This window comes from Triticum aestivum, chromosome 4B, assembly GCF_018294505.1.
Source record: "Triticum aestivum cultivar Chinese Spring chromosome 4B, IWGSC CS RefSeq v2.1, whole genome shotgun sequence".
In the NCBI taxonomy this organism is placed as follows: domain Eukaryota; kingdom Viridiplantae; phylum Streptophyta; class Magnoliopsida; order Poales; family Poaceae; genus Triticum; species Triticum aestivum.
Window position 1 is genome coordinate 440,166,083 of NC_057804.1, and position 8,500 is coordinate 440,174,582.

The following is an 8,500-nucleotide window of genomic DNA, read 5'->3' on the forward strand; positions in this document are numbered from 1 at the left end:
ATGGTATTTGCTATGGTTAATAAAATTGGTCCTAGAATGATGGGCATCCAAGTTGGGTATAAAACAAATTATCATAGAAAGTGAATTGGATGCTATGATCAATTTGATACTTAATAGTTGTTTTGAGATATAGAGGTGGTAATATTAGAGTCATGCTAGTTGGGTGATTATGAATTTAAAGAATACTTGTGTTGAAGTTTGTGATTCCCGTAGCATGCACGTATGGTGAACCGCTTTGTGATGAAGTTGGAGCACAATTTTATTTATTGATTGTCTTCCTTATGAGTGGCGGTCAGGGACGAGTGATGGTCTTTTCCTACCAATATATCCACCTAGGAGCATGCACGTAGTACTTTGTTTTCAATGACTTATAGATTTTTGCAATAAGTATATGAGTTCTTTATGACTAATGTTGAGTCCATGGATTATACGCACTCTCACCCTTCCACCATTGCTAGCCTCTCTTGTGCCGCGCAACTTTTGCTGTACCATACACCCACCATATACCTTCCTCAAAACAGCCACCATACCTACCTATTATGGCATTTCCATAGCCATTCCGAGATATATTGCCATGCAACTTTCCACCGTTCCGTTTATATGACACACACCATCATTGTCATATTGCTCTTTGCATGATCATGTAGTTGACATCGTATTTGTGGCAAGGCCACCTTCATAATTTTTCATACATGTCACTCTTGATTCATTGCATATCCTGGTACACCGCCGGAGGCATTCATATAGAGTCATATCTTGTTCTAAGTATCGAGTTGTAATCTTGAGTTGTAAGTAAATAAAAGTGTGATGATCTTCATTCTCAGAGCATTGTCCTAGTGAGGAAAGGATGATGGAGACTATGATTCCCCCACAAGTTGGGATGAGACTTCGGACTTTATATTAAAAAAAGAAAAAAAAATAAAGGCCTAATAATAAAAAGAGAAAGGCCAAATAAAAAATGAGACAAAAAGAGAGAAGGGACAATGCTACTATCCTTTTTTACCACACTTGTGCTTCAAAGTAGCACCATGATCTTCATGATAGAGAGTTTCCTATGTTGTCACTTTCATATATTAGTGGGAATTTTTCATTATAGAACTTGACTTGTATATTCCAATGATGGGCTTCCTCAAAATGCCCTAGGTCTTCGTGAGCAAGCGAGTTGGATGCACACCCACTTAGTTTCTTTTGTTGAGCTTTCATACACTTATAGCTCTAGTGCATCTGTTGCATGGCAATCCCTACTCACTCACATTGATATCTATTAATGGGCATCTCCATAGCCCGTTGATATGCCTAGTTGATGTGAGACTATCTTCTCCTTTTGTGTCTTCTCCACAACCACCATTCTATTTCACATATAGTGCTATGTCCATGGCTCACGCTCATGTATTGCATGAAAGTTGAAAAAGTTTGAGATTACTAAAGTATGAAACAATTGCTTGGCTTGTCATCGAGGTTGTGAATGATTAAATACTTTGTGTGATGAAGATAGAGCAATAGCCAGACTATATGATTTTGTAGGGATAACTTTCTTTAGCCATGTTTTGTTGAGAAGACATGATTGCTTTATTAGTATGCTTGAAGTATTATTATTTCTTATGTCGATATGAACTTCTATTTTGAATAATTTGGATCTGAACATTCATGCCACAATAAAGAAAACTACATTGAGAATTATGCTAGGTAGCATTCCACATCAAAATTCTGTTTTTATCATTTACCTACTCAAGGACGAGCATGAATTAAGCTTGGGGATGCTTGATACGTCTCCAACGTATCTATAATTTTTTACTGTTCCATGCTATTATATTACCCGTTTAGGATGTTTATGGGCTGTACTTTACACTTTTATATCATTTTTGGGGACTAACCTACTAACCGGAGGCCCAGCCCGAATTACTGTTTTTTTGCCTGTTTTAGTGTTTCGAAGAAAAGGAATATCAAACGGAATGAAACCTTCGGGAGCGATCTTTTGGAACAAACGTGATCCATGGGACTTGGAGTGGATGTCAAGCAACAGAGGAGGCGTCCACGAGGGTGCCCGGTGCGCCCCCCACCCTCGTGGGCCCCTCAAGCGTCCACTGACCTAGTTCTTCCTCCTATATATACCCATGTACCCTAAAACCATCAGAATAAACCACGAAAACCTAATTCCACCGCCGCAACCTTCTATATCCGTGAGATCCCATCTTGGAGCCATTGTCGGTGCTCCGCCGGAGGGGGAATCGACCATGGAGGGCCTCTACATAATCTCCAAGGCCCTTCCGATGAGTTGTGAGTAGTTTACCATAGACCTTCGGGTCCATAGTTATTAGCTAGATGGCTTCTCTCACTCTTTGAATCTGAGTACCAAGTTCTCCTCGATCTTCTTGGAGATCTATTCGATGTAACTCTTTTTGTGGTGTGTTTGTCGAGATCCGATGAATTGTGGGTTTATGATCAAGTTTATCTACGAGAAATATTTGAATCTCCTCTGAATTCTTTTATGTGTGATTAAGTTATCTTTGCAAGTCTCTTCGAATTATCAGTTTGGTTTGGCCTACTAGACTGATATTTCTTGCAATGGGAGAAGTGCTTAGCTTTGGGTTCAATCTTGCGGTGTCCTTTCCTAGTGACAGCAGGGGCAGCAAGGCACGTATTGTATTGTTGCCATCGAGGATAAAAAGATGGGGTTTGTATCATATTGCTTGAGTTTATCCCTCTACATCATGTCATCTTTCTTAATGCGTTACTCTGTTCTTTATGAACTTAATACTCTAGATGCAGGCAGGAGTCGGTCGATGTGTGGAGTAATAGTAGTAGATGCAGGCAGGAGTCAGTCTACTTGTCACGGATGTGGTGCCTATATACATGATCATGCCTAGATAATCTCATAACTATTCGCTTTTCTATCAATTGCTCGACAATAATTTGTTCACCCACCGTAATACTTATGCTATCTTGAGAGAAGCCACTAGTGAAACCTATGGCCCCCGGGTCTATATTTTATCATATAAGTTTTCAATCTACTTTTATTTGCATCTTTACTTTTCCAATCTATATCATAAAAATACCAAACATATTTATCTTATCATATTATCTCTATCAGATGTCACTTTCTCAAGTGGTCGTGAAGGGATTGACAACCCCTTTATTGCATTGGTTACGAGGTTCTTGTTTGTTTGTGTAGGTGCGTGGGACTTTTGAGGAGCCTCCTACTTGATTGATACCTTGGTTCTCAAAAACTGAGGGAAATACTTACGCTACTTTGCGGCATCACCCTTTCCTCTTCAAGGAAAACCAACACAAGCTCAAGACATAGCAGGCGCCATTTAAGCAATCAGGTCGGCGTCGTGATAGAGATCGGTGGGTTACCTGACTGGATCCGAGGAGAACGTAGATGTGGTTGAAGCTGTGGTTGCGGCGGCGGCGGTTTGACCTGCCGGTAGGGGGGTCACAGGGGGGGGGAGATATTGACGAAATTTGATGGGTGGGGATGTGGTTGGAGGAATAGATTCTGAAATCACGTGTCTAATGAAAATTTTGCTGCGAAACTTGGAACTTGGGCGGGGGAAACACACAACGGAGACGAAGTGCGTAAAATACTCGTGTGCGAGAAAATACAAAATTGGCAGTTCCCGTCTCCAAAAAATGTACAGGTGTAGTCAATTTTTCTCGGTCAATGGTACTCCTGGTTTATTAGGAACCATCACACAGGTAACAGACTTATGGATCATTAACGCAAAAAAATGCACACGGGTACGGCATAGAAACCGTGTGTTTTGTGATCTTCTAATGATGAACGCAAAAAGCGCACACAGTCACACATGCTAATCAACGCTCAAAGCCCTCAAAGGATGCTCATTGTATGTTAATACTACAAACTTAAAGTACTACTGGTAATTTGCTCTAATACTACAAACTTAAACTACTTCTCACATGCTTCCATCAGAGCATGCTGGCAAGACACCAGCGTTCTCCTTCCCGGCCTTGTAGGCGGCAGCCAACCGTGCTTCGTTCACCGCCTAACTCTCCTCATCATGGCGTGCGGCCTCTTCTTTCTTGCAGCAGTGGGACTCTCTTTTCTTGACTGCTTTCTGCCTTTTTTGATCCTCCTGTGCGGCTTTGGCAGCCTCTAGATCCACCGCCCATTCGGCCATGTGTAACGCCCCGGATACAACTTTCCATATTCGTAACTCCAACTCTTTACTTTTCCGGAGATGCGATATGTTATTTCCTTTGTGGTTGGGTTTTTGTCTTTTGTTTTGCATTTTGTTCATGTCATGCATTTCATCTCATGGCATCTTGCGCATTGCATCGGCATTGTTTTCTTAAAACTTGCATCCGCTCGTAGTTGCCGCGTCCCCCCTTGGTTTCGTTGACTGTTCCAGACCAACCGGGGTTTTTGTTTCCCTCTTGCTAGACCGCATAGCCTCACCGCACAGTGCACTGACCCCCTCGCGCGCGTCCGAGACCTGCCCGAACCCGACTTGCTCAGTCATCACCGTTGAATTCAGATCATCCCCAAACATCCCGAAAACATCTCCATTTTCTTATTTGGTCTCCCTAGCCTATTTATCCGGGACCGTCTGATTTCGATCGGAGGGACCAGATGCACCTACCCAAAAATTCACCTACTATATAATCAACCTACCTAACCCTAGAACCTAGCTGTCCCATCCATCCTTTCCCATCGCGCTGCCACCAGCCCACCTGGTCTCCTCCTCGATTTTGCCACCGATCCAACCAGCCGCTCCTCTCGATCCACCAACCGCAGCCGCGCCTCCCGCTCCCCTCTTCGATCCAGCTGCCGTCCAAGCCTTCCCCTTCCTCGAATCGCTACATCCTCCTTGTTCGGTCCGGAGGAGAAGAGCTCCTCCATGCCCCACCTCACGCCAGCCACCCAAGCAGCAGCAGCAGTCCGGAGCACCGCCCTCCACCAACGCTCCAGCCGGCGCTCGATCCAGTCTGGGATCGAGGCCACAGCCTCGCTGCACCCGAGCCTCCTCGACTCGTCCCGTGCAAGTTGTCACCACCAGGCCATTGCTCCCCTACCTCGCTAGCCTCCGACGCAGCCGGCCCCCTCTCCGAGCAGAGCCGCCGAACCAGCAGGTCCCCGTCTAGCGTCCCTTCCTTCCCTCCTGCTCTGTTTGTCTCTTCCTCCCTTATTTTCTCAGCTCTCTCTCTCTCTGTTCGCCGACAGGACCCGCAACACCTCGAGGCCGAGCAGCTCCACCGCGCTAGACCATCGAGGCCGGTCCTCCTCGCCGCCCTCTCGTCCGGATCCAGCCACCCCGTCGCGCCGCCCGCCACCAAGTCCTTCGTCATCGGCCTCTGCTTCCTCTGTACAAGCAGAAGCTCTGCTCATCCCGCGCGCCTGGAGATCGAGCAGCTATGCTCGTTCTCGAGGGTGTTGACCAAGCCCGCAGCCGCAACAGCGTGTGGCCCAGCTCCCTCCATTGCCAAGGCCTAGCGCCCCTTCCAGTCGGCCTCTCCACAAGCAGGCCGAAGCCCATGGGTGAGGTCGCACCCCAGCAGCCCCATGCCGGCCTCCTCCAGATCTGACCGGGCCAGGCCCATCGGTGAGCTGCCCCAGCGCCTACCCTGTCCTACGCCCAGTAGTTTCGGCCCGTTAATGTTTTTTTTTCAGATTCTGCGAATTTAGCTTTATTCCAGTGTTTAACAGATTTGCATAAAAGTCCCTCCTGTTCATGCATTAATAACTCTTGAACCGTGCATCGGATTAAAATGTTTCAAACATGTAAAATGCTTAGTTTTTCATCTAGTTTCATAATATGCTGCTTTCATCCATGTTTAAAATGTTTAACTTGCTGTTTGCTCTAATTTGCATAAATGCCATGTTGAAATGGTTTATTTCATAACTAAATAACCGTAGCTCAGTTTTAAATAAACTTTATATGTAAATGGGGTGGAAAAATGCCTAGTTTAACATGGTGCACTTTATTTTCCTGTTTAACAACCTTAAAATATGGTTTAGGACAGAACAGTACCGAATTCATAATTTGGACATGAGGTTTTTCCGGAATTGTTGTTTGTTATTCCGGCCTCATTTAAAATTGCCTAGATAGTTAGTTTCATTATGCTTCACCTCTTGCCATGTTTAACAACATTTAATATTGTTGAGTAGCTTATAACGAGATCAAACTAAATAATTGCATGTGGTGTTTTGTCAATATGCAACTCGTTGCATATTGAGCTCCACTTAACTTGTAGTATTGTTTGTTGCATTTTGCCATGCCATGCCTCATTAAACCGGACATGCATCATACTTGATTGTGCATCATGCCATGATTATGCTTGTGTGTTTACCATGTTGTTTGTTTCTTTCCGGTGTTGCTTCTTAGTTCCGGTAATGTTGCAATTGTGAGGATTCGTTCGACTATGTTCGTCTGTCTTCTTCATGGAATCGTTCTTCTTCCTTGCGGGATTTCAGGCAAGATGACCGCTACCCTGGATCTCACTACTATCATTGCTATGCTAGTTGTTTCGTTCTATCGCTATGCTGCGCTACCTATCACTTGTTCTTCAAGCCTCCCATATTGTCATGAACCTCTAACCTTTGACACCCTTCCTAGCAAACCGTTGCTTGGCTACGTTACCGCTTTGCTCAGCCCCTCTTATAGCATTGCTAGTTGCAGGTGAAGTTGAAGATTGCTCCATGGTGGACAGGTTTATGTTGGGATATCACAATATCTCATATTTAATTAATGCATCTATATACTTGGTAAAGGGTGGAAGACTCCGCCTTATGCCTGGTGTTTTGTTCCACTCTTGCCGCCCTAGTTTTCGTCTTACCGGTGTTATGTTCCCGGATTTTCCGTTCCTTACGCGGTTGGGTGATTTATGGGACCCCCTTGACAGTTTGCTTTGAATAAAACTCCTCCAGCAAGGCCCAACCTTGGTTTTACCATTTGCCTCACCATCACCTATACCCTTCCCTTGGGTCGGCCAATCCGAGGGTCATCTTTATTTTAGCCCCCCCGGGCCAGTGCTTGTCTAAGTGTTGGTCTGAACTGGGCAGACTGCGGGGCCACCTCGGGGCAACTCGAGGGCTGGTTTTACTCGTAGGCTGACCAATCCGGTGTTGCCCTGAGAACGAGATATGTGCAGCTCCTATCGGGATTGTCGGCGCATCGGGCGGCTTTGCTGGTCTTGTTTTACCATTGTCGAAATGTCTTGTAAACCGGGATTCTGAGTCTGATCGGGTCTTCCTGGGAGAAGGTATATCCTTCGTTGATAGCGAGAGCTTATCATGGGCTAAGTTGGGACACCCCTGCAGGGTATTATCTTTCGAAAGCCGTGCCCGCGGTTATGTGGCAGATGGGAATTTGTTAATGTCCGGTTGTAGATAACTTGACACCAGATCCGAATTAAAATGCATCAACCATGTGTGTAGCCGTGATGGTCTCTTTTCGGCGGAGTCCGGGAAGTGAACACGGTTTCTGGGTTATGTTGGATGTAAGTAGGAGTTCAGGATCACTTCTTGATCATTGCTAGTTTCACGACCGTTCCTTTGCTCTCTTCTCGCTCTTATTTGCGTATGTTAGCCACCATATATGCTTAGTCGCTGTTGCAGCCTCATCACTTTACCCCTTCCTTTCCCATTAAGCTTTGCTAGTCTTGATACCCATGGTAATGGGATTGCTGAGTCCTCGTGGCTCACAGATTACTACAACAATAGTTGCAGGTACACATTATGCGATGATCATGACGCGAGAGCGATGCTTGCTTGCATTGAGTTCTTCTTTTGCTTCTTCTTCGATCAGGGGATAGGTTCCAGGTCGGCAGCCTGGGCTAGCAGGGTGGATGTCGTTTGAGCTTCTGTTTGTGTTTCATCCGTAGACGGATGTTGATCTTATGTAAGATGATGTTGTATTCGTGTGGCATTGTATGCCTTTTGTATGTATCCCCATCTATTATGTAATGTTGATGTAATGATATCCACCTTGCGAAAGCGTTTCAATATGCGGTTCTATCCTTGGTGGGACCTTCGAGTCTCTTTAGGATAGTATCGCATATTGGGCATGACAAGTTGGTATCAGAGCCTCGACCGACCATAGGAGCCCCCTTGATTGTTGGCCGTTGTTGAGTCTAGAAAAAAAACTATTTTGAGTCTTAGGATTATATATATCGGAGAGTAGGAATTCTTTTTACTCCTTAGCCCCTTCGTCGCTCTAGTGAGGTCTCCTGACGTAGATGTTTTGACTTTCCTCTCCTCAAATTTCACTAAAAAAATTAGGATCACGCGGGTATCTTGGAATCGTTTCGATGGTTTTGTGACGAGAACATTGTTCTTGGTGCCTCCTGTCTATTATGTGGCATTGACCCGGGGAGTTGAGCTCCGAGGTGTTGTCGTCACAATTTTATCGTTGCAGTTCTGGAATACCTGAGTTTTGCCGACATCGAAAATCTCTTTTACGCAGTTGTTGGTGAGATAACCTCGACGCCACCCAGTACTGGGGCGGGAGTTCAGGAGTATTGCCATAGCTCGTATAAC